The sequence below is a fragment of the Plecotus auritus genome (genome assembly GCF_963455305.1).
Source record: "Plecotus auritus genome assembly, chromosome: 9".
Taxonomy (NCBI): domain Eukaryota; kingdom Metazoa; phylum Chordata; class Mammalia; order Chiroptera; family Vespertilionidae; genus Plecotus; species Plecotus auritus.
In genome coordinates this window covers 99,559,551-99,585,687 of record NC_137783.1, presented here as the reverse complement: position 1 = coordinate 99,585,687, position 26,137 = coordinate 99,559,551, and the positions used below count along the sequence as shown (strand labels likewise).

At 40.8% G+C, this 26,137-nt stretch overlaps 1 long non-coding RNA gene and 1 pseudogene across 2 annotated transcripts in view; both read left to right on the top strand.

Moving 5' to 3' along the window:
- LOC308234308 overlaps window positions 1-4,994 on the top strand; it is a 47,113-nt gene extending 42,119 nt beyond the window's left edge. The window contains exon 3 of the long non-coding RNA XR_013959043.1: window positions 3,320-4,994. This is a non-coding gene — a long non-coding RNA (uncharacterized lncRNA). The remainder of the gene's footprint in view (window positions 1-3,319) is intronic.
- A 4,775-nt stretch (window positions 4,995-9,769) lies between these two features.
- Window positions 9,770-23,636, top strand: LOC308233627 (ras-related protein Rab-11A-like; annotated as a pseudogene). Its single transcript has 3 exons — window positions 9,770-9,909; window positions 22,675-22,939; window positions 23,215-23,636. The product of its transcript is annotated as a ras-related protein Rab-11A-like (transcript).
- Window positions 23,637-26,137: the final 2,501 nt, after the last annotated feature.

Genomic DNA, 26,137 nt, shown 5'->3' with positions numbered 1-26,137 from the left:
GGGCATCATCCCGTGTACCAAAAGGTTGCCAGGTTGATTCCCAGTCAGGCCACATACCTAAGTTGCTGGCTGGATCCCTGATAGGGGGCATGCACTCTCACAATGCTGTTTTTCTCTCTCTACTTCGTGCTCCCTCTCTCTCTAAAAATCAATAAACTATTTTTTTAAAGAAACTAAGTCTTGCCCAGCCAGCATGGCTCAGTGGTTGAGCATCGACCTATGAACCAGGAGGTCACAGTTTGATTCCCAATCAGGGCACATGCCCAGCAGGCTCATCCTCAGTGTGGAACCTGCAGGAGGCAGCCGATTGAAGATTCTCTCTCATCATTGATGTTTCTATCTCTCTCTCCTTCTCCTTTCCTCTCTGAAATCAATAAAAATATATTTTTTAAAAAAAGAAACTAATTCTTAAAAAATAAAAGTGGAGCAATGGCTTAAACTAGATTTCTCAAATCCCAAAACTGACATGCTTTCCACTGCACAGCACTGTCTTCCTTGTGATGATATACACCATTTATGTCTGTGATTCCTGGCATTAAGTTTAGGGCCTGGCATAGCATCCTAATGGAATTATGCCTAGCTGTACAATAAATGCTTCTCCTGCCGTGGAGGGGCCACCTCAGTGAAGTGTCCAAGCCCAACTGGCTCCAAGGTTTGCTGACTAAGCAGGTTTCACGTCTGGTGTTAGCTGAATCCCTCCTCACTTTCTTCCCCTGCAGCTCACCTCTACCTCTGTCTGCTAATGTAAGCATCTGCCAGGTGCTAATAAAAAAGCTACTCTGGCCATAGTGTGAAGGGAAGAGGCAGCTCAGCAACATCACTGCTGAGAGCCTGGGCAGGCTTAGGTAGTGTATTCTGAGGAGCTGAAGTGTGCAGCCCACAGAGCGAAATAGGTAAAATGCAAAATTGAAGAGGAGGATAAGTGTAAGAGGAAAATCTTCCTGACAGAGATGAATTAGTTATAGGACTAACTCCCCAAGGGAAGAGACGTGGCTCTGTTCCTTAAGGCCCACACAGGAAACATGCTATAGAGGGTAAGTGGGAGACAGAGGGGACATTAATGACTAATAGGCACTTTCCACCTCTGAGTTTTATGAAGATAAATGAACCACTTTTGAATGGAGGAAGAAATAAAAATGGGGAGATGGAGCTAACTAAGGCACTACAAAGATGAAGAGGATTGGAGGTTCTTGGCCCTTATGCTGAGTGAGGAAAATCATTTCTTCCAACTGAGGGATGCAGAGCTGAGTGGTTCAGAGTTTTGAATTCTGAGTTAAGGCTCTGCCACTTGCCAACTGTATGAACCTGAGCAAATTAGCCTTCTAAGCTACAAAATAAGAATAATGCCCTATTTTATTGGTTATTTTTTCACCATATAATAGGGATAACACCATTGCAAAGGGTTCTTGTGAAGATTGAATGAAATAACTCATGTAAAAACAGTGCCTACCATGTAGTAAGTACTCAGTTAATGACCTTAATTATTATTGGGTCATAGCTTTGTGTGAGGGGAAGTATTCTGGGTCATTATCATCTATGTCAGGTTATGGGGACAATTCTTCCCTTTAAACTTAACAATAGTGCCTCCTTGGTTTAATCATTTGCTATGTTGATATCTCACACCCTGGATACTGATTTGGCTTCAGCTTACAGGGAAGATGAACCCAAAATGATAGATACCACTTTTACTCTTAGGTGAACTTGCCAAAGAGCAGCTCAACCTATGTTGATACTCCATATCATTCTGAGGATACAGCCACCTCCTTGTGGAAGGGTGCTGTGCACAGAAGATAATGCTAATAGCACTGTACAGTATTCAGCCTTTTACAGTTTACAAAGTACTCTTACCTGGGAAGAGCTAATGTCTTTATTTTATGGATGAGGAAACAGAGACTTAAAGAAGTGAAGCAACTTGGTTAAGATGACAGATAATTCATTGGTGGAGCAGGGATCCATACCCAGCTCCCCTGACTCCAAGTCGCTCTTTTATAAGGCGTTGCAGGGGATGTGAATATGTAGCAGATTAAAAAGCTAGTTGTTCCCGCCCTGGCAGGGTAGCTCAGTTAGTTGGAGTGTCATCACATGTACCAAAAGATCGCTAGTCAGGCCACATACCTAGGTTTCCGATTTGATCCCTGGTCAGGGCATGTCTGGGAGGCAACTGATCTATGTTCCTATCTCTAAAATCAATATTTCTCACCCTAGCCGGTTTGGCTCAGTGAATAGAGCCTGCAGACTGAAGGGTCCCAGGTTCAATTCCTATCAAGGGCACATGCCCAGATTGTAGGCTTGATCCCCAGTGTGGGGCCCTGCAGGAGGCAGCCGATAAATGATTCTCTCTCATTATTGATGTTTCAATCTCTCTCTCCCTCTCCCTTCTGCTCTGAAATCAATAAAAATTAAAAAAGCTAGTTGCTTCCAGTCATAAAAACATTGAATTTTCAGAATAGGGTGGAGCTTTCAGATTACCTAATACTATGGTTTCTCACTGTGTCCAGGGAATCCAGTAGGAGATAGGGAGAGCCATGCAGGAGGTTGGGATTGTATGCAGTTCATCTTTTATCAATTAAATTTATAGCATTACAATGTACTTCTTCCTTGGAAAAGAAGAAGAATGTCTGAAAATCCCTAATTTAGTTCAACTATTTCATTTCTTCAAGAAGGATATGGAGGTCCAGTCTGGTTAAGGAACTTGTTGAAATCTCATAATTAGGAGTAGAACTAGGACGAGCCCTCAGGCCTAGTCATCTGCGTATTTGATAAGCATGCCATCAATCTTTCCAAATATTTTCTCATTCTCTAAATGTTTTTCTTTAATTACCTCAGGCAAGTCACTTACTAGTGACAATCAAATAATCAAGGAGAAATTAGTCTCTCCTGATGACTCACTATGTGATGTTGGATCAATCCATTGGTCTCTGGACCCTCAACTTCATCACAGGTAAAATGGGATGATAATTCCTGTGTAGGCAACTCTCCGTGGAGTTGTTGTGATGACTGTAAAAGAGAACATGTAGAGTTTCACAGGGTTCTTCCAGGGAAGGAGACTCAGCCAGTTCATTATCTTATTATTTACAAGTGCCTACCAAGTATGTCATTGCTTCTAAGGTGATCTCTGTAATTTATCACCCTTGTTTGTTTCTTGTTCCTTATTTGAGAGGGCAATGTACTTTATTTTTGTAGCCATATCAAATACTACCTGTTTATGTAATAGCCTTAAAAACTTCTTATCACATTGGTTTTCTGATAAACTTTTGTGACTTCTTACTACCTGCATGTAGAAAGTAAATCTTATAAGGTTAAATACTTTTCATTCTAGATAAGTTATCACTATCGGATTCCAGCAAGCCTGGGGAGCCCTGAGCCAGAGGAGATCAAAGGACTTGTGTGCAGGTTACAAAGTTGGGATCCTCCCGCCTAACTGGCAGTTTCTCTTCCTTCAACAAGGAATACTGAGAAAATACTCTCATGACCTTCAGGTTGATCTTGTAAGCGGCCTTGTGACTTTGACCACGTTCTTCATCTCTCTGAGCTATTTCTCACTTGTAAAAGGCAGATATGTGCCTTCCCTTTCTACCTCATAGGGCTGTCAAAAATCAAAAAGAGAACGCAGGGTGGGTGGCATGTTTTTAAAACTGTGAAGTGTATGCTAACTAAAAGAACTGTTATTTTCAGAAATGTGTAAAATACTACAAATATTTATAATGTGCATTTCAACTACTTCTTTTCAACTTGTTAGAAATACCCACCTCGACTCATCAACTACTCAGGTTGAAGAAAGATGTTTCAATTTATGCTGATTTCCATGAAAAAAGTCCAGGGGCAACTGAGCAAGGCATAGAAAAAACTAGGGAGTTACTTACTTAATTGACATTTATCACAAAACAGGAAGTATTTTTATATTTTCAATTAAGAACATTTAAATTTTTCTTAAAAAAAGAAATTAGCATGGCTGGCACGGTTCAGTCATTGAGCATCAACCTATGAACCAGGAAGTAACAGTTTTTGATTCCTTGTTAGGGCACCTGCCCGGGTTGTGGGCTCGATCCTCAGTATGGGGCATGCAGGAGGCAGCAGATCAATTACTGTATTCTCCCTTATCATTGATGTTTCTATCTCTCCCTCTCCCTTCCTCTCTGAAATCAATAAAAATATATTTTGTATAAAAAGAAATTAAACAGATCTTTATCCAAAATTATACTCTGGATACTCCAAATTTCTAACTTCATCTCTTAGAGAACAGCATTTGATGCTTACCCATGTTGATACTTTAAAAAATTTGGACCTTATTTCCATTATGCATATAAGCCAGCCACAGAAGCCGACCAGTATTTTAAGACTGCAGTGTTTACTAATGGATGTCTGGCTAGAAACTGTTGGCAGAATTCTGGCAGAGGCATTTACTTCCACTAATGATGTGGAACTGCACTGCATAATCATGTCCACTTGTATTAAGTCTACCATGACTGTCATGATTTGCAGTGGAACCAGAAACAAGCACCCCCAAAAGTCCTGGGATTTTCCTGGAGGATGCATTACATCAGAACTGGTTCAGACCCTCCCAAAGTCATTGCCACAGCCATTCATTTCATTTAGGCATTCTTTATAAAAATGACTTCAGAATACAGTGGATATCAGACTCTTTTGCAGAATATTTAGAGACATTAAGACAATAGCCTACCCAATGCAAGCCAGGAAAAGTTTATCAAACATTTTCTTAAAAACCACATCAAGTACTTTTCTTGTGCATACACTAAGAGATCCCCAAGGTAGATAGATACTCAATCCATCCTCCCACCCCTTACCCCAGGAAACCTATTGTCAGTTAGGCATTATCATTTTCATCCCTAGTGGTAGCTAGAACTAGAAGCATCAGAAGTTATTCCTCAATAAAGAAAAAGAATGATGATATCCATTTTGACTCTCTGGACATTGTTACTGTATCACTCTTCTGGGGGAAGAGTAATTTCTGTTTATTAAAAGAGACAGATTCCAAACTTAGATATGTGGGAAGTCATTTGATATATATTAGAATTCAAGTCATACACGTAGTCCTAAAAAATTATAATTAATAAGGAGCTAAGCAAGGAAAATGAATAATAGCAATTCTTTAAAACCCTATCTAATAAAGAGGGAATATGCTAATTAACCACTACACCCTCACAAAGATGGAGGTGCCCACAGCCACAAGATGGCGGCGCCCAGTCCCCTCAGCCCCACTGGGGTGGCAGGCACGTGGCACGGCCGGGCTCACCCTCAGGCGGGTCCGGCTGCTCCACACACCTGCCTCCGGAGTCCCCCAGTCCCCTCAGTCCCCCAGCTGCTCAGGGCCAGCGCGAAGTGCAGGCAAACCTTGGATGTTGGCTGCCCAGCCGACACCCAAGGGGCAGGCAAGCCTCAGATGTCAGCTGCCCAGCCGATGACCGAGGTGCAGGCAAGCCTCAGATGTCAGTTGCTTGCCCAGGCTGGGCCCAAGGTGCAGGCAAGCCTCGGATGGCAACTTCCCAGCTGCCCAGGGCCAGCCCGAGGCTCAGGTAACCAGGGCCAGCTGAGCTTGCACTGCCAGCAGTGGCAGCAGCAGAGGTGTGATGGGGGCGTCACCTTCCCTTGATTGCCAGGTTGCCTCCCACCCCTGAGGGCTCCCAGACTGTGAGAGGGGGCAGGCCAGGCTGAAGGACCCCCCTCCAGTGCATGAATTTTCATTCACCGGGCCTCTAGTGGAAGAATAAAGGAATAGTTTGTTGTTATGTATTAGTATTACTTACTATTAAAGATGTCAAGACACTGTCATCAGATTTATCTCCCTTCTACCTAGTTCTTAGACCTCTAAGGAATCTTCATTCCATTTTCTCAAATTAGATGCTGCTTCAAAAATTTTAGAAGTAAACCATGAAATCAGGACACTAAAGAAGCATTAATTTTTTGCAGATTACTGTTAAATAACATCTTTATCCCATATTAATAAGTAAGAAAAGGTTCTATGTTTCTCCCTTCTTCCCTCCCTTTCTATCTTCCCCCTTCTATCCTTTCTTCCTTCTATTTACCCTTCCTTTTTCCCACTCATATGGCCTTTTGGTGCTCTTTATCTATGTCCAGGGCAACATTTCAGTCGAAGGGGACCCTCAGGAAACAGTGTGCTAACATGCTGTGTGGTCAGACAAAGAGATGTATTTGTGAGGCCTAATGCTGTAGTTGCTATGGCTCCCATACATCCTCTGTGAAGATGTTTGTGCCTCAGTTGTTAAAGCAGTTGTAGTCAAAGATTATCCCTTTAATATTTAACATTGTTGAAGTTAATATATACCCTTTACTTTCAACATTGTCAGTGTTAATACAAACCTTTTAATTTTTAACATTTTAAAAGTTAATATAAACTGCATTAATGCTTCTCAGTTGACCAAACACAGGAATGACCACTATGAACTAGTTGTGTCTGTAGTTTTTCCAGTAGGTAGCCAGTAAAATTTTTTTGGTGATGATATTGTCAGCAGTCATAATGATATCTACCGTTATTCTTAGCATTTTTTTGTATACAAAGTACTATTGTCCTGGGGGGTGGTGGACTGGAAGGGGTCGATGGGGAGAAAAGGGGCACATATGTAATACTTTCAACAGTAAAGATTTAAAAAAACAACAACAAAGTACTGTCATCCTCAATACCTCATTTGAGATTCACCTTGGGCCACTGCTCACCAATCCAGGCTTCTTCCCTAATTGCCTCTGCATCTCCTGACCTCTCCTCCATGCGCTGCTCTCCCTCTCCCTGGAGCTTCATATTCTGTCTATGCATCAACTCCTTCCTTCATTCTCCCAAGTATAGTTAACACAGGTTATTGTGTTATCCTAAGACGGCCATAACAAAGTACCACAAACTCAGCGGCTTAAACAACAAAATATTATTGTCTGAAAGTTCTGGAAGCTAGAAATCTGAAATCAAGGTGTTGGCAGGGTTGGTTTTTCTGTGAGCTACAAGGGAAGAATCTGTTTCAGGCTTTTCTCCTTGACTTGTAGATGGCAGTATTGTTTCTGTGTCTCTTAATATAGTTTTCCCTTTATGTAAGTCTCTGAGTGCAAATTGACCCTCTTACAAGGACACAAAACATATTGGATTAGGGCCCACCCTAATGATCTCATTTTAACTTGATTACTTCTATAAAGACCCTGTCTCCAAATAAAGTGACATTCTGAGATAGTAGATGTTAGGACTCAACATATCTTTTTTAGGACTCAACATAATCCAACCTATAATACTAAGGCTTAAAGATAACACATGGAAAATGCAGAATAGAAAAGAAAAACAAACTGAATCTCAAGTGTCATTGTCATGGAATCCATTGGCTATGCCTGGTACAGGATCTGATTCTCTCCCTCCTTATGTCCAATCTGATACCATGTTCTGGGGCCTGCTTACCAGCCTGGATGGAAATCTGGTTATACACAACTTTCACTTCCTGTGAAGGTTAATTTTATGTCTCAATTTGACTGGGGTTCCGGGTACCCAGATATTTGGTCAAACATTATTCTGAGTGTTTCTGTGAGAGTGTTTTTGGATGAGATTAACATTTAAATCAGTAGACTCTGGAAAGCAGATTGCCCTCCATAATATGGATGCTCCCTCCCAATCATTTTCAGGCCTGAATAGAAAACATGGCTGACCCTCCCCTGAGTCAGAGTTCTCCTGCCCGACAGCCCTCAAACTGGAACATCAGCTCTTCCTGCCTGATGGCCTTGGACCTGTCACAGCAGCTCTTCCTAGTTCTACAGCAGCTTCCAGCTTTAAGGCTCAAACTAGAACAGTAGCTCTGCAAAATGTGTACACACACATACATACATACACAAACACAGGCAGAAATACACAATATTGGTTCTGTTTCTCTGGAGAACCCTGATACACTCCTAAGATCAGGTCCTACCTACCTAATGAAGAAAAATCACAAACAACGTAAGTATCCCTTCAGGATTGCAACCTATCTGTCACAGAACCAGCCCTTTATCTTACTAAATACCCAACTCTCCTAATCCTAAACCTTTACATATGGGTTATTCACCTGGTTTTCGGTCATCTTTATGACTGAAAATACTCCCCCATTGGTCTCTCCAAGAATAAAGCAAAGGACTGCCCACAAATACAAAATTCAGCTGCCAATCTTAGAATTGAGAAATTCCGAGGCCCTAACCAGAACTCTGTGGTATGTTCATAAAACTTCTCACATGTTCTTTGCATACATTACAAATCATTGAGGACTTTCTCAAGTTCTCCTTATCTGATTTCCTTTAGGCCTTTTCATGCAACTAGACCAGCAATTTTCAACCTTTTTTTTTAATCTCATGGCACACATAAACTAATTACTGAAAATCTGCAGCACACCAAAAAAATATGTATATATTGCCTATCTAACACACACACACACAAAATAGGTAAAATTGTCATTCATTCACACCAAATGGCTATTGTTGTGTTGACTCTTGTCATTTTTTTATTTGACAATTTAGTGGAAAAGAGGTCAGTGCCCTTGATTAAGTAAGTAGTCAGGTATTGCATGTTTTAAAAACTCCTGCAGCACACTGATGGAAAATTGCTGAACTAGACTATTCCTTTATCAACTGTCTTTTATACTTCATGTTGTATATGTGTGACTTCGTAAAGAATTAGCTTTGTCTAAATAAGACACAGCACAAAACCCTCCAAAGTTTAAGAAGAACTGAACCAAATCAGACTCTTGAAAGAGTGCCTCCAGGCTGGAAGGGGACAAACAACACCCCCTGACTCTGTGGCTTGATCTGCATCTTTACTTTGGGTTTCTGTTTTCCAGATTATCTCTGTCACCACAGGACCTGTTCATGCCTCACACAAGGCTGTGTGGTTCCCCTTTAAAATTTCAGTGTGGACAAAAATGTTTTCCCTCGGCATAACTGAGACAGGCTGGTATTTTCAAGACAGCTTTACTAAACATGAGGGAAAACAGAGAAGAACTAATTACAGAAAACATACACGGTATAAAAATAGCCACGTTTCCAACTGCAGGTTTCTGTTTCTAAAAATTCCATTAGAAGTAGGAAAGCTTTACTGGGCCTCAGCCTCATTTACCCTTACTCAACCACATCCCTTAATTTTGTTATATCCTGTCTGGACTGCTTCTCTCCCACCTCCAACACCTCTTCTATTCCTGAGCCCTATAATATTGAGCTGCTTCCTTGATGTTTTGAACTCATATTTCAAAGGAAAAAAATACCAATTAACTTACTTTTAAAACTATCATTCTCCCAATAAAAATATCCCAGACTTCCAAAGACCTGCCAAAATACCTTGCTTATAAGAGATTTTCAAGTGTTGGCATTGAAGACCCACTGGATTTCAAACATTGGCTCTTCTCAATACTGATATTAAGCCAGCATAAACTGAAATAGCCAATGCTCCCTGGGATAATGAATATTTTTTATAATGGTAGGTAGGGTTCTGTGGTCAAATAAATTTGAAGAATATTCGGTTAAACTAAGTTTCCCAGTTCTCTCCACTGTATAATTTCTCAAACCTTTTCATGTCACCAACAAATATTTATTGAACACCTATTATGTTCCAGGAACTACTATAGGTACTAAGAAAACCCCAGTGAATACTGAACAAAATGGTTAAGTTCCCTGCTCTGCCTTCATAGAATTTAATTTCTAGGTGTGGTTTTCTTCCTCCCCGCACCCCCCCCCCCCAAAAAAAAGTGAACAAGCAAACAAGATTTCAAATAATAGTAAGGACTGAAGACCTTAAGAGGTAATGTTATCGGGGAAAACTGAAAGTGGGGAAACCCAAATGGCAGAGAGAACAGGGAATCCTCAGACCTGGCAGGAAAAGCTTAGCATGTTGGAGGAAGAGGAAATAGCTGAGAAACTGAGGAGGAAAGTGCATGTGATGAGGTATGATCTTAGAGGCCTCGGTAAGAAGAAAGACTTGATTGTTGATGCAATGGAAAGCAATTTGAAGGGTTTTAAGCCTTGGCGCAATCTAATTTACAATTAGAAGGAAAAATAATCTCCTTGGCTGTTGTGTAGAGAATGGAATTTAAAAGTCAAGATTACAAGTGGAAACCAGTTAGGAGGCTCTTGCAGTAGTCCACCTGAGAGATAATGATGGGGTTGTTAATGTGATAGACAGAGGTGGATGGCGTCAGCCTGGTATTGAGAAGTAGAGCAACAGGGCTTCCTGATGGGTGAATGTGGAAAATGGGGACCAGAGAGAAGACAGTGATGACTTCTAGCTGTGGGCCTGAGCAATTAATTACATGGTGGTGTTATTGACCGAGCTGGGAGAGACTAGGGAAGCAAAGTCTCAAAGGGGTGAGGGAAATCAAGAGATCGTTTTTACCCAGGTGAAGTTCAAGGTACCTATTACACATGTAAGAGGTGCTATCAAGTAGACAGATCTTATATATCTATGAGGCTGGAGCTCAGGAGAAAGGTTTGAGATATAAATTGGGAAGTCATTAGCATACAAAAGGCATTTAAAGTCAAGAACTGGATGACATCACCTAGGGAGAGTGTACAGAAAAGCTGAGGCCCCAAGCCAAGCCCTGCGGCACTTCAAGAGTAGCAATCTGGTCCCGAGGAGGAGTCAGCAGAGAAGACTTTTAACATGTTAGTGTGCATTAATGACTCCCTCAGAGGCGCTTCCCAGGCTAATTTGACCTTGAACCTTTTGTCACATAGCATCTCCCAGGACGAGAGTTCTAAGGAAAACATTTTGGAAAATACTGTTTATAGTCTCCTAGCTACGCTCCATTGTGGTATAATATATTAACTTTTAAGGCGGATAGGCAGTCTTCTCCTTCCAAGTAGAGAGGTATTTTAGTAAAAGCCCAGCAGTTGCTAAACCACTGCCCTGATGACCCAGGCCTAAAACTATACCTGCAGGAAGTGCAGTGTTGACAAATGCAGGGAGAAAGAAAAGAGGGCTGTTCCACCATTGCCTCACTGAGCCAAATGTAATATTAAAAAGGCAGTTTTCAGCCTTTTTATATTAATAATGTAAAGCCTTTTACATGTTCCACCATCGCTCAATGAGTCAAAGCTCACATGCTGGCAGTTTTTAGTCTTTTTACCTTCGTAATGGGTTTTTTTTTTGGAGGAGTGAGATTAAAAGTCTGAGACCCAGGGTGTAAATGCGTGTGTGTGTGCATGTGTGTGTGTGTGTGTGTGTGTGTGTGTGTGTGTGTGTGTGAATTATGTAACTTTTTTCAGCATACTAGCATTTGGATGTTTCTGCACATATACACTCTACCAGTGTACTTGATGCTCTGGAAAGAGTTCATTTAGATAAAGATATTTTCCTCTGTTTTCTGGTTAAGTTTTTTATGCTTTTGCTTTTGTTGTAAGGAACAGAAACTCAGGCTTATTATTGTCATCTGAGAAAACTCTAAGAACAGGTTTCTCTCTAGGACACATTTTTCCTTTCTCTCTCTTTCTCCTCCCTCTCCCTCTGTTTCCCCTTTTCCCTCCCCCTCTCCCCTCTTTCTCCCTCTCCCTCTCTCTCAGACACACACACCCACACACATAGGCTCAGAGGCTGCATGGTTTTTCTCTCTAGTGTCTCTGAGACCTCTCACTTTTTACAGTTATGCACTAAGAAATCATAATAAATCCTCTACATTTGCATACCATCATCAATAGTGGAGCACCCATGTTATGGACTAAATGTTTGTGTGTCTGTAAAATTTTTATATTGAAATCCTATCCCTCAATGTGATGGTATTACGAAGCGGGGTCTTTGGGAGACAATTCGGTCATGAGAGTGGAGCCCTCAAGAATGAAATGTGTGCCTTTGTATGCAGAAACACGAGTGATGCTCTCTCTCAGCCAAGTGAGGATACAAGGAGAACACAGCTATCTGTGACCAGGAAGAGTTCCCTCAGTAGACACCAGTTCTGCGGGGGCCTTGATCTTGGACTTCTGGCCTCCAGAACTGTGAGAAATAAATGTTTGTTGTTTAAGCCACCCAGTCAGTCTATGATATTCTGTTATAACAGCCTGAACTAAGATGACACACTGAGTCTTGGAGGTTTGTTTTATAAAAGAGGAGACTAAGGCCCCGGGAGGAGAGACACGACCCAGTGGAAGGAGCCCTAGATGGGTTTGATAAACCTGACTTCTGCTCTTGTGTGACTAAAGGCAGGTGGCTTCATCCGGGCCTCTGATTTCTCTTCCGCAAGGGGAGGAGATTGGGGAGGGATAAGTGATCTTCAGGATGCATTTTTCAGCACTTACAGTCTGAGTGTATGATTTGGAGATGGAGTGACTTGGCTGAGGTGATACAGTTAGGTGGTTCATGACAGGGAGGGAACGACATTTTCTATCACCTGGTCCAGTGTTTTGTTTGGTTTCATTATACTACAATGCATTTCCATAAAAAATATTTTTTTACCTCAAACCATTTTTCTCATCTATTTGGATTGTTGTGAAAACACTGTAAGAAGGCAGCATTGTGCCACGAAACAATTATAAACTTTGAACCCAGTGAGACCTACGCTTAGATCTAGGTCTACTTTCAGCTTTGTGACCTGGAAGCAGTTACTAACCCCTTCTCAGCCAGTTTCATCATCTGTAAGACAGCTGTATATAATGCCTGTCTCCTAGGATTGCTGATCAGATTGAGATTGTATCTACAAGGCATCATGGCCATACTAGGTACCAATATTTTTTCTTAGTCCTTTTGGGCAGCTATAACAGAATACCATGGACTAGGTGGCTTAGACAACAGAAATTTATTCTCAGCTCTGGAGGCTGAGAAATATAAAACGAAGGCATCTTGATCTGGTGTCTGTTGAGAGCTGCTTCCTGGTTTGCAGATGGCAGAAAAAAGACTAGCTGGGTCTTGGCCTCTTCTTTTTATTTTTTTCGGGTTTCCAGTGCAATTTTAAGTTATTTTTATAAGTACACAATTTGAAATTAATAGAGAAACTGGGTAAGTATGATATGGTTTTTAACATGTGTTACGTTTTAGTTAAATACAGTGAATATGAACATATTATTATGCTAATTAGCATCCATCGCTACTCTTTAGCTGTGCAAAATAAACTTGAAATTATACATCCTTTGGTGGTATAATTTAAAGATCTTTGATATGACACCAACAACTTTCAAATTCTGGTCACAAACTGCATATGTATTGTAAGAGTATTAAAATACACCATTTTGAAAAATAATATGACCATTTTATACCTAAATAAGGTTTCACAGAAAGATATGAAATATTTTAGCATATAAAAGTAGTTGCCCCTTCCCATATGGACTTCCTTCTTTTTATTTTATTCTTATTGTTGACACTATTAAATGCCCCCCATTTCTACCCCTTTTGTTCACCTCCACCCACACCCTGCCCTTCCCCTCCTTCTGGCCCTCACCACACAGATGTCTGTATCCATGGGCTATGTATATATGTTTTTTGGTATTCTCTTCACCTTCTTTCATCCAGTCCACCCCACCCACCTCCCCTCTGAGATCTGCCAGTCTGTGCCATGTACCCATGCCTCTGGTTCTAAGGCTGAATAATATTCCATTGAATATATATACTACCTTTTCTTTATCCATTCATCTGCCACAGGACACTTAGGGTACTTCCGTATCCTGGCTTTTGTAAGTGCTGCAATGAACATGGGAGTACAGATAGCTCTTCGAGATCCTGATTTCAATTCCTTTGGATATATACCCAGAAGTAGGATTGCTGGATCATATGCTAGTTTTAATTTTTTGAGGAACCTCCATTTGGATTTCCAAAATGGCTAATTTATGTACTAATTCACATTCCTACCAACAGTGCACAGGGTTCTTTTTTTTCTTCACATCCTCGTCAACATTTGTTAGATTTAGCTTTTTTGATAATAGCCATTCTAACAGGTATGAAGTGATACCTTATTATGATTTTGATTTGCATTTCCCTAATGTTTAGTGATGTTGAGCACCTTTTCATATACTTATTGCTCATTTTTATATCTACTTTATGTTCTCTTTCTTTGCCCATTTTTTAATCAAGTGATTTGGCTTTCTGCTATTGAATGGTACAAGTTCCTTATATATTTTAGATAGTAACCTCTTATCAGATAGATGGTTTGCAAGTCTTTTCTTTTATTCCATAGATTGATTTTTCATTTTGTTGATTTTTTCCCTTATGGTACAGAGGTTTTATGGTTTGACGTAATACCACTTGTTTATTTTGGGGGTTTTGTGCTTGTACTTTGGGTGTCATAAAAACAACAATAACAAAAACACATTGCCAAGATTCATGTCAGGGCCCTTTTACCCTCTCTTTTTGTCTAAAAGTTTTATGGTTTCAGGTCTTACATTTAAGCCCTTAGTCCATTTTGAGTTGCTTTGTGTGGTGTAAGATAAGGATCCAATCTCACTCTTTTGCATGTGAACATACAGTTTTCCCAATACCACCCAGGCTTACAGGCTTGAGGTTTTATTTTATGCCATATTATTTATAACCTAAGTCAAGTCTCTTGTGATCTCAAATTTTGTTCACTGTACAGACTTCCTTCTCCAACCTTTCCCTGCAGAGAGACCATGTGCTCCTCTGCCTCTAATTATTGCTTATTTCTTCTGCACATGTCTTTTCTCATTATGATGCCTTTACCAGGAGGAGTGGTTGGCCTCTTATAAGGGCACTAATCCCATTCATGAGCGCTCTGCCCTCATTGCCTAATTATCTCGCAAAGGCCCCACCTCCTAATACTATTACAGTGGGGGGTTAGAATTTCAACATGAATTTGGGAAAGATACAAACATTCAGTCCATAGCACATTCCATCTCATGTTTTACATCTCCCTCCTTCTTAATTACTTGGGGCAGATAAGGAATTACAGCAAAGAGTTCATGAGTCAGGATGAGGATTAGGCATGTGATGGCTTCATTTTCTGTATAAGTAATATGTTTTCAGGAAAACATTTTAGTTCAATCCCTCTTGTTGAAAGCCTTTTCAAAATATAAGTCCATGCTTCTCCTTTGGAAACCACAGAGTCTGAATATAATTGAATCTTCCTTGATGATTGAAGACCTTGCCATGCCTCAGGCTTATTATTCAGAATTTGAATTCAAAGTATTCAGCTGCTTGGATAAATATGCAGAAGGTGCCAAACTCTGTTGGAATGTGTTGAACTCAGGAAATTTTCTAGAAGTTTGCTGTTGTTTTGAATTGAGATCTTTAACAATTTCTTTGTGGCTCAGACTTCAAATAGAGCAAACATTCAATTTATCGATTCAAAACAGGATCTTGGATATTGTGTTCTGGGTAAACAAGTAATCAATAGATATTTTTTATGCCTACTTTCTTGAAGGACCTCAGCTAGGCATCATTTTGAACATGAGGAAATATAGATAGGTTTGAGGCCTCAAGGAACATATACTGTCATTGGGGAGGCAAAACATAAATTCATAAAAATGTAGCTATAACAAGAGCCAAATATATGAGAGAACTCTTCATAAGGAAGTCAATGCTTGAAATGGAACCATAGCAGGGTTTGGACCAGCAGTGCTCCATGGTAGGAAGAATGTTTGACAGGGAAGGGTTTTTAAAGAAGAGGGAATAGTTTGAATAAATACACAAGGATGGGAAAACTTGGGGTATATCCAAAGGACTGTTAAGGTTTTCATTTCAGAGATAATTAGGGCTAACACAAGATATTTTGTTGGGACATTTCTAGTTTTTGATAATATGTACTGAATATTCAGATGTCTTGAAAAGTGTTTCTTAGGCCCCTGTAGTTGTGGGAAATGGTGACCCCACTATACAATCATTCTTTTGTAAATCAGCTTATCTCTATGGCCAATAATACATAGGGCACATGAGAATTTATAGGGTTTCCAATTTCCTTGTTTTTAGAGGCTTAGACCCATCTCTTCTTATTATTATTTTGTTGTTATTGTTAATCCTTACTGAGGATATATTTTTTTCCCTCTTGATTTTTAGAGAGAGTGGGAGGGAGGGGGGGAGACAGAAAGAGAGAAACATCGATGTCACATCGATTGGTTGCCTCCCACAAGCACCCTGACTGGGTCCGAGGATCCAGCCTGCAACTGAGGTACATGCCCTTGACTGAAATGGAACCTGAGACCCTTCAGTCCTCGGACTGACACTCTAACCACTGAACAAAACTAGCCAGGGTGAGACCCATTTCTTGGACACCAGAGATGTCTAGTTCACCAGACAGCCCTATTAAGATCCATTCTCCTTTGTAGGAAACAACCTTTTTGAGCCACGGGATTGGTCCTGGGTTTGTTTTTGTGGTGTGTTTTTTTTATTGTTTAAAGTATTACTTATAGTAGTACATATATCTCCTTTCCCGCCCCCCCGCCATTGACCTTCCCCCAGCCTCCCCTACCCCGTCGCATGCCCTCATCTCCCCCCCCCCCCCCCGCCACAGTGTCTTGTGTCCATTGGTTGTGCTTATATGCATGCATACAAGCCCCTTGGTTGATCTCTTTCCCCCACTCTCCAACACTCCCCAGCCTTTCTGCTGTAATTTGACAGTCTGTTCGGTGCTTTACTGCCTCTGTATCTATCTTTTTGTTCATCAGGTTATAATGTTCTTTATTTTCCATAAATGAGTGAGGTCATGTGGTATTTTTCTTTCATTGACTGGCTTATTTCACTTAACATAATGCTCTTCAGGTCCATCCATGCTGCTGCAAATGGTAAGAATTCCTATGTACCATAGTTTTCTAATTCACTCATCTGCTGATGGGCATTTAGGCTGTTTCCAAATCTTAGCTATGGTGAATTGTGCTGCTATGAACATAAGGGTGCATATGTCCTTTCTGATTGGTGTTTCTAGTTTCTTGGGATATATTCCTAGAAGTGGTATTACTGGGTCAAATGGGAGTTCCATTTTTAGTTTTTTGAGGAAACTCCATACTGTTCTCCACATTGGCTGCACCAGTCTGCATTCCCACCAGCAGTGCACGAGGATTCCTTTTTCTCCGCATCCTTACCAGCACTTGTCGTTTGTTGATGATAGCCATTCTGACAGGTGTGAGATGGTACCGCACTGTAGTTTTGATTTGCATCTCTTGGATAATTAGTGACTTTGAGCATGTTTTCATATATCTCTTGGCCTTCCTTCTGCCTTCTTTCGAAAAGATTCTATTTAGGTCCATTGCTCATTTTTTTATTGGATCGTTTATCTTCCTTTTATTAAGTTGTATAAGTTCCCTGTAGATGTTGGAGATTAAACCTTTATCAGTGATAACATTTGCAAATATGTTCTCCCATACAGTGGGGTTTCTTGTTGTTTTGTTGATGGTTTCTTTTGCTGTGCAAAAACTTTTTATTAAAAATATGGAATGCTTCACGAATTTGCGTGTTATCCTTGTGCAGGGGCCATGCTAGTCTTCTCTGTATCGTTCTAATTTTAGTATATGTGCTGCCGAAGCGAGCACTGGTCCTGGGTTTGGATCCCATTACCCCTCCTTAAACATCTCAAGCCAGGAGTGTGGAGGAGGGAGAGAAACAGGTTTCTCTAATCTTCCCGCTTGCCTCACCTGTACCCGTTTGCCGGGCCAGCCCTGTGCCCACTCCTATCCCACACTTAAAAACAAGGTCACTTTCTTCAGAGGGTAAGATAGCATTTCACCTACTGGTCAATGGACTTACACACTCTTCCTTTATGAAAATGAGAGAAAGAAGGGGGAAATCTGTGCAGGACCCTGATGTTATGGGACATGACTAAGCTTTGTGGAAGCCATCACTCCCCACAGAGATTTTAAAAAGCATGATATAGCAATGTGTATTCCACATTGAAGTATCTGGGCAGAGAGCCCCTTGCTAAAAATTGCTGGATGAATAGAAAACTCATCAACATTTCCACAAATTGACTGATTCTATAAGGAGGGAAAAGAAAGGTTGATGAGATTCTCAAACTCATCGCGTAAAGCAAATCTGGACTATGCCAAAGAACATGGCTTTTTTACTTTGTAAGGAAACAGACATTTTATCCTGGACACCAAATGAGGAGGGCATTTGGGTTACTCCTTGTCTAAGGCTAAGGTTCCCTTCTCCTATTGTTGTTGTTTTCCCATATCTGACCTCTTTGTTCCTGCCTTTCACCTTCGATCATAATGCAAAACTGCTCTCCATGTGGTGAAAAACTTTCCTTACGAGGCACAGGGCCAGAGTGGTAGAACTGAGAGGGAATTTAGAAGCACTAAATTCACCCTTCTGGCTTTTGAGATAAGGAAAATGAGACCCAGAAAGATAAAGGTGGCTTGTTGGGTGTAGGGATGCAAGCAAGTGGTGGAAGGTTATAAGATCATTTATATAATATTTGGCAGTTTACAGAATTCTATCACACATATGCTCTCATAAAAGCCTATCATGTAGGTGATATTATGTCAGTTTTACAGGTGAGGAAACTGAGACCCAGAGAATTCTCCTATAAGGTGAAAGAGCACATATATCTTTTCATCAGGGAAAGTGCCCATGACAAAGTCTAGTGACACTGAAGTGTTAAACTCTTTTCTGAATGGCTGGGCATACAAAGATTAATGACACTGCCTGTCTGCTCACATATACTAGGAGAAGGTGGTCAGTCTCACCCAAAGCCACTCGCAGGGCACCCTAATGCTGTCAAAAAAATCTCGTACCCTAGACGGACTGAGTCCCATGCAGCCATTTGACTCCCTCTAACCATGGCTATGTGGAAACTTTGGAAAGGGCCAGCTGTTCTGCAGAGGAATCTACATGTTAAACAGCACAAAGTTGAGAGTCTCTGTAATGAGAAAAGTAAATAAATGAAAGTTGGCTCAAGATTACAGAAGCTTTGGTGTTTAATTGGAAATAGAAGTGGGGTGGGGATGAACTATGGCTTTCAGGCCTCTTCTTGTCTTTTGCTGTTCTCTGAATAGAACCCACCTCTGTGGCCCTGCCTTTACAGAGTGAGTCCGGTAGATCATACACTCATGGGTGGTGAAAAATCATTTGGAACCCCTGTTCATCTAAGAAGAGGGTCAGCAAACCACTGCCTGCTGACTAAATCCCGCCTGCCGCCTGTTTTTGTAAGCTTGTGAGTTAAAAATAGTTTTACATTTTTAAATGGTTGAGGGGGGGGAGGAGAATCAAGAGAAGAAGAATATTTCATGCCATGTGAATATCATATTAAATTTAAATACCAATAAATAAAATTTTACTGGAATGCAACCACTTTTATAATTCTTTTGTGCTACAACAGTGGAGTTGCAACAGAGACTATATGGCCCACAGAGCTCAAAATATTACCCTATCCGGTTTGGCTCAGTGGACAGAACATTGGCCTATGGGCCAAAGGGTCCCGGGTTTGATTCTGGTCAAGGGCTCATACATTGGTTGCAGGCTCCTCCCTGGCCCGGGCCCTGGTCAGGGCTCATGTAGGAGGCAACCAATTGATGTGTTTCTTTCACATCGATGTTTCTCTCTATCTTTCCCTCTCTCTTCCACTCTACCTAAAAATCAATGGAAAAATATCCTCGGATGAGGATTAACAAAACAAAACAAAAAATTTACTATCCAGCCCTTAATAGAAAATTTTTGTCAACCCAGGTTAGAGCATTAATCATACTGTATGAGAATTGGTTCATATCTATTTTGAGTTTATGAAGGACTCCACTTTGCTTAGAATGATGCTTTATTCTTGTAGGATGAAAGGGAAAATGATGTGAGCTTGGGCAAGTCAGTTCTCCTTTCTGGGCCTCAGTTTCTCCTTTTGTGCAATGAGAGAGTAGCTAAGGTGAACTTGGTCTCTTCCAGTTCCAACATGCTCTATTTTTTAAAAATATTTTTATTCATTTTGTATAGAGGAAGGGAGAGGGAGAGATAGAAACATCGATGAGAGAAGAACATATACTGATGAACAAAAATAGAACCAGAGACATAGAAGCTTCGAACAGACTGTATAACCTATGAGGGAAAGATGGGGAGCAGGGAAGTTGAGGGGGTAAGAGATCAACCAAAGGACTTGTATGCATGCATATGAACAAAACCAATGGACACAGACAGTAGGGGGGGTAAGGGCTTGTGCTTGGGGGAGGGGGAGATGGGGAGAGGTCAATAGGGAATAAAAAGAGACTCATGTAATACTTTAAACAATAAAGAATTTTTAAAAAAAGAAACATCGATGAGAGAGAATCATCAATCAGCTGCCTCCTGCACGCCCCCTACTGGGGATTGAGCCTGCAACCAAGGTACATGCCCTTGACCAGACTCTAACCCGTGACCCTTCAGTCCTTGGGCCTATGCGCTATCTACTGAGCCAAATCAATTAGGGCCAACATGCTCTTTTTTATATTAAAGCTACTGTAGCCAAAAATAAGTACCACATTCAGCTCATTGAATCTTCTTTCCTCCTGACTGTTGTTTGGTTTCCCAGATCCGTCAGTATCATGAAGTGGATGACCTTGCTAGCTAACTTTACTGGAGCATGTGATGTTAGTATGTGCATTGTATGTAGTGTGAAAATTTATTACAAATCAATAACTTCCTTTCTTCATGTCTGTCTGCCTTGAGTGAGTCTAGTGACATGAACAGTTTTCTCAGAGCCTGATCATCATTAAGAATCTGAACATGTGGAGTCCAGAGATCACACTCTGGATTTACGGTCACCCCCCACCTCCATCAAGATGTACACACATGGCCCCGAAAAGAGCCATCTGCTCTTACTTAGAAAAACCTCACTACTTGGAAAAGCATGGCATTTTCAAACCAAAGAGATATAACAGGTCTCCTCCAAACCTCACAAATGTATAGGACCGTGCCCTCAGTGGTTTGGGAGACACCTTTCATGGCACAGGGATATGGCCTGATGTCTATCAATGGGATTTGATTGAAATCTTGCCCTCTTTCCTCACAGAAGGGTTGTTACCTATCCCCAGCCCCATTAATGTTAAGGGGACAGGATCTTAGAATTGAGGCACATGGGACATGAGGAAATGTATTTGCCTGGAAATGTGGCTTGATGAAGGCTTCCTGTGCTGAAGCCATGGTCAACACTCATACAACAGGTGAAGTTTGTTTTCTGGACTCTTCTGTCCCCTTTTATACTCATCCCTCCAGGTTTCTAACACTATCCACTCTTTATCCTGGGCCTCTGCTATGATGCATCAGGCATGAAAACACTCTTCTAAATGAAGGGTAGTGAGGGATATGGAAAACTATAAAGCACTTTGAATCAAACTAGTCTGAGACCCCATTCCTCCACTCATTGGTGGAGCCTCAGTTTCGGTTATCTGCTAAAAGGAGATAACCTACCTCTACTAATCACCCAAAGTCCCTAACAGGCAACAACTGTGCATTATTCTTCTTTCTATCTCAAACTGCTCAGTACATAGAATGAAGCAGACACTTGACATATGCCTCCTGAGCAAAACTGAACTGGCTTTACATATAATCTTGCATGGATCATGAAGCATGGAGTGTTTGAGCTAAAAGGAACTTGAAAACCTATCCAGTTCAATGTTCAACAAGTAATAGGCACAGGTGCCCCACTTCCCACTTCTGTGCTAAATGGTCAGAAACAGTCACTATATTCTTTCTAGCTGAGTGTCTTTCCTGATCTGAGCTTTACAATCTTCCACAAAGCTCTCTGGGAAGCTCCTACCATTTGACTGAAGTTGATCACTGGAAGGGAAAAATCTATATATCATCTGGATTGAGTTCAACTTCCACTTTATCAATGGAGATACCCAGACCTAGAGAGATCATACGATTTGGCCAAGGTCACAGAACTAATTGCAAGGTGAGCTGGAATTAGAATATAAGTCTCTTGGTCCTTCATCCATCGTATAACTTTTGTCTTCTAACAGAAGTCTCAATGCCTTCAAGCCAAGGAGTGAGCACTGGGGGAAATTTCTAGCAAGGACAAATGAGGTGTGTCTGTGTGTGTGTGTGTGTGTGTGTGTGTGTGAGAGAGAGAGAGAGAGAGAGAGAGAGAGAGAGAGAGAGAGAGAGAGAGAGAGAGAGAGGGAGAGGAGGGCCTTAGAGTCATGACTCTCTCCCTGGTCATTCAGAAGGCAAGTAAGATATTTCACACACTTTCACTAAAGTGAAAGGCAAAAATACAAGGCCCCAAAGATCTAGACAGATAAAATGATGACTTTGCCCCAGAGCTTATAGAAACACACACACACACACACACACACACACACACACACACACACACACAGTGACAAAACTCCAGCTAACAGATATGCTGGAGTTTTGGTATGACCACTCAATACCCAGAGAAGTCAAGGAGGGATTAACTGAGGAAGCCATTTCTGAGTGGAGTCTCCCAAAAAGAGTCATAGTTCTGCAAAGCAAAGAATGAAAGTGTGTTTCATCAGAGGAAACTGTGTGCGCAAAGGCACAGGCTGGAAAGAGCCTGGCACATGTGGGGATTAGTAAGGAGATCTGCATGGACGGAACTTCAGATGCATAGTGAATAGGGAGGAAAAGGGAGGAGAATCAGGACAGTGTCAAGTGAGGAATCTGAAGAGATAAGCAAAAGCAGCCTGCTCCCAAGGAGTCTACAAAGGCTGATAAAATACACGCACAAATAGGAGGGGTTCTTCACACAGTTTGGCAGCTGAAGCTGGGGTTACACCTGCAGCAATGCCCCCTAGTCCCACCCATACCACTCACTGATGCTCCCGTCCCTTCATTCCTGGGCTGCCCAATGGATACAGCAACCACAAGTACAACCACCTCTTCAAAATTATCCTTATTAAAGATTCTGGTGTTGGAAAGACTAATCTCCTGTCTCGATTTACTTGAAATGAGTTTAGTTTTGAAACAAGAGCACCATTGGAGTAAATTTTTCAACAAGAAGCATCCAGGTTGATGGGAAAACAATAAAGTTACAGATATGGGACACAGCAGGGCATGAAGGATACTGATCTAGAACATCAACATACTATCGTGGGGCTGTACGTGCCTTATTGGTTTATGACAGTGATTTTCATCCTTTTTCGTCTCATAGCAGGCATAAACTAATTACTAAGATTCTGTGGCACACCAAAATATATATTATATTTTTGCCCATCTGGCAAAAAAATAGGCATGATTTTTATTCATTCACAATTGATGTCTATTGTTGTGTTGGCTGTTGTCACTTTTTTGTTTGACAATTTGAGGGAAAGAGGTCAATGCCTCAGACTAAATAGTCAGGTATTGCATGTTTTAAAAATTCTTGTGGCACATCGGTTGAAAATCGCTGGATTATGACATTGTTAAACATCTCAAATATGAAAATGTAGAGTGATGGCTGAAAGAATTGAAAGGTCATGCTGATAGTAATATTGTTATCATGTTTGTGGGCAATAAGAGTGATTTGTATTATCTCAGGACAGTTCCTACAGATGAAGCAAGACCTTTTGCAGAAAAGAATGGCTTGTCATTCTTTGAGCCATCAGCTCTTGTCTCTACCAATGTAGAAGCTGCTTTTCAGACAATTCTGATGGGGATATGTCATATTGTTTCCCAGAAGCAAATGTCAGACAGATGTGAAAATGACGTTTCCAAGCAACACTGTGGTTCCCATTTATGTTCCACCAACCACTAAAATAAGTCAAAGGTGCAATGCTTTAAAAACACGAGATGTTTCTCTTCTCCTATAGACGGCTGTGTATGGTCCATTTCCCAGGTCTGAGGTTTAAATATATTTGTAATTCTTGTGGTCACTCTTGTGTTTTATTACTGCCTCGTACTTAACAAATTTTCCATGTCTTAAAGTCTTTTGATTTTAGCTTTTTTTTTTTTTTTCATGCTATGGTTTCACCAGCCTTGGTTTAATAAACTGTTTGGATTCCTCAATTATTGTTTACTTTTCATCATGGAAGCCTGTCGCTGTAGGACATAACAGAACTTGATCAGTTGAAGCTCAGACCTGTTGGTCTTGATTAAATCAAACTAAGACTTGAGAAATAAGCTATCATTTAGCCAACAGAGCAGCTTTTAATGAGCAGCTTATAATTCATACACTATTCTCGCAGTGCAGAGCTAGAAACTTTCCCATTATTCTGGAAGTCACTTTCTAGAATGCCTTAATAGGGTTGTGGCATTCAATAAATTTTGTTTTTAATTTTTGTAAGCATCAACGTTGATTTGAGGGGCCTCTTTTTTCTGGACAAGAGTTACCTTAATAAACACAAGAGGCTGTTAAAAAAGACATATGCATAAATAATTATAACACATGATGCATTGCTCCAGTGCTTTTCAGATGATCAAAGTAAGTGCAGGGCAGCTCAGAGAAGAGAGTTTCCCACTGGAGGTTGGAGACTATATCACTAATTAGTCAGGCAGGGTGAGAATTGGTCCTTTTGAACTTTAGGGGTCCAAGTAGAAGTTAAAAATCTGAAATATAATTACCCAGTCATGTTCTTTTTGGATATTATCTTTAACTTAATGGACCAGATCTTAAATCTCACTGCCCTGCCCAGTAGGGTGCACATTCCCACGACATAGCATGCCTGTTTTGTTCACCACTCTTCTATCGTGCCTAGAACAGTGCCTGGCCCCCAAGTAAGTGCCAAATAAATATTTGTGGAATCAGTATTCTAAATGATGCATTTTTACCATGGCAACCACATGTTGGTAGATATTTTCAGAGTGTTTTAAAAATATTTTGTCCCTTAGTTGCCATTAGCACAACTGTATATGTCATGCATCTGGAGTTCTGACTTTAAAAAAGACCCATATATACAACATAGGAAAGCTTCATTCTCTCATTTTCAAAACCTCTCCCCGTGCCAGCTGGAGTGTTTGTGAGGGAGGCGGGAAGGGAATGTGGTTTTGTGGAGACCACACCATTTCTGGGCTGGAAGCCTCAGCCACACCCTTTCTGCATGGTTGGCTGCCCACGTGGTCTCAGACCAGGGCAGTCCCTTCATCTGGTCCTTTGCCCACTAAACACGCAGGCTTCAGAAATCTTGGATGAAAGTCGAAAGTATTAGCATCTTGGAAAGGATGTAGTTGGGGTGCTTGTGGCCTTGCTTGGGTCTTTCCAAACAAGTTTCTGGCTGCTCTGTTGGAAGAGGAAAACTTTGACATCTGCAGAGATGAAAGAGTGTGGTTTCCCAAACTTAGCATCTGCCCAACACTCCCTGGAATGTAACATTTAATGTGCTTAATTATCACTGTCAAGTGGATCATCAGTGAAAATCGTTATCAACCCTATATGTTCTTCCTCTTTCCTTTTCTTTTTTTCTTTCCTTTTTTAGTCATTCCATTTCATTTAGTTTTAGGTTAAATGTCAAAATTACTGGGTGCACATAGATTTTTTTTTTTTAGTTGACGAAGAGGCTTGCATTGTATTCTGACTTTCCACAGCCTATCGTTCTCTCCTTGAAAATTTTGTATTCCATTTGTTTTTTGTTTGTTTTTTTTGGTTGGTTGTTGTTTTTTATCTCAAAAAGGAAGGGAAAGGAAGAGAGAAATAGAAATATCAATGATAAGAAAGAATTATTATGAAGACAAATATGTAATACCTTAATCAATAAAGAAATTTTAAAAAAAAGAATTATTGATTGGCTGTCTCCTGCACACCCCTTACCAGGGATCAAGCCTGCAATCCGGGCATGTGCCCTGACCAAGAATCGAACTGTGACCTCCTAGTTCATAGGTCGATGCTCAACCAGTGAGCCATACTGGCTGGGCAAATCCCATTTATATTTAGAAAACAATAGAGAAGGCTGCCTTTCTTAATGGTTTCACCATTCTCCAAATAAAAACTTTTAGAATGATCTCCATTTCTCTTACCACTCCATTCTTGAGTTCTCTCAGTTCTACCCCCAAATTATTCTTATGTGTACCTTCTCTTGTCTGGCAGCTTTATTGAAGCTCTCAGCCTGGATCATTCTAACAGCCTCTTAACTGATCTCCCTGATGCAAGATCCCCTCACCAGACCAGCCTTTGCACTGCTCCCTACCCCACAAGTTAGACTGACACTCTCCTCTAACACCACAGGCAGCTCCTCATCACACAGGGAATAAAATACACATCCTTCACATGATAGTCAAGACCAGGTTGAGTCTTGACAATGCTTTAGCAGCCAACCTTTGGAAATGAAAAATAAATAAAAGGAAAGTAAATTTATAAAATAAACTAGATATATTACATAAAAACTGTTCTCTAAAAATTCACTGCAAAAA